Source organism: Primulina huaijiensis, chromosome 7, assembly GCF_012295235.1.
Source record: "Primulina huaijiensis isolate GDHJ02 chromosome 7, ASM1229523v2, whole genome shotgun sequence".
NCBI lineage: Eukaryota > Viridiplantae > Streptophyta > Magnoliopsida > Lamiales > Gesneriaceae > Primulina > Primulina huaijiensis.
This window is the reverse complement of record NC_133312.1, coordinates 7976684-7977691: the sequence shown is the minus strand read 5'-3', so window position 1 is coordinate 7977691 and position 1008 is coordinate 7976684. Positions and strand designations below refer to the sequence as shown.

Here is a 1008-nt window from a genome sequence, read left to right as displayed (position 1 = left end):
CGAAAGTCACAATTAACGATCTGAATTCAACGAAAAGAAAATGGAATACGTATATGTTGATGATAATATGTATATGAATATGTTGAGGATGACATGAATATGTTTATGAAAATTTTTATGCAAAAGGATCATGAAAATGTTTTTAAAGTTTATGCATCATGAAAATGTTTGTGAAAATTGTTTTGTTTAAAGTTTCTGCATCTCGATGAAAACGATATTTTAAGTACAAGTATTTTTCACTGTTGCATGTGATCTGTATTATGTATTTCTTGTTATCAAGGATATGACGTGTTGAGTCTTTAGACTCACTAGGTGTGATTGATGCAGGTGGTTATGGAGGTCTTGATGGTTGACTTGCTGGACTGAAGGTGCACATAACCCGAGGACCTACGCTAGTTTTCCGCACTAGTTTACGATTCATGATTTTATAAAGTGATGTTAAGGATATTTTTACGACTTTTTATTTATGCTTTTGAGTGATTTTTGAGAGATTATAGTATAGGCTGTATTTCTCAAATATATAGTTGGTTGTTTTAATTTTAAAATGGTTCTAAAATATTTTTATGCAAATGTGTATGATTCGGCAGATGCTATGAAAGGTTTAAAAAAAAAACATTTTTCTAGTACTTTTTAAGCGAAAGAAAGGCAGACGTTTCATTATCTATGCTGCTTGCATGGGTATACAGATAAAGTAAAACGAAACCATTAAAAAATAAATTATATTAAAATAAAGATTGTTTATTACACTTGAGTTAATAAATTCTCCAGCCAACAGTTGGCTTACAGGGCATCTACTCTAATAATCTCCCACTTGCCATAGAGTCAACTACCCATAAACTTTAATCCCATTGCTTCGCGATGCTTTTCAAACAATGTTCCTGGCAAGGGCGTTGTAAGTGGATCAGCAACATTATCTGCAGAGATAACTCTTTCAACTGATATATCTCCTCTTCCCACAATCTCTCGGATGATGTGGAACTTCCTCAGTATATGCTTGGATCTTTGATG

The 1008-nt window shown here is 32.7% G+C and overlaps 1 long non-coding RNA gene across 1 annotated transcript in view; it reads left to right on the top strand.

The window, feature by feature from the left end:
• LOC140981838 (uncharacterized) overlaps nt 1-496 on the top strand; it is a 6672-nt gene extending 6176 nt beyond the window's left edge. Inside the window, exon 4 of the long non-coding RNA XR_012176142.1 lies at nt 328-496. This is a non-coding gene — a long non-coding RNA (uncharacterized lncRNA). The remainder of the gene's footprint in view (nt 1-327) is intronic.
• The last annotated feature ends 512 nt before the right edge of the window (nt 497-1008 follow it).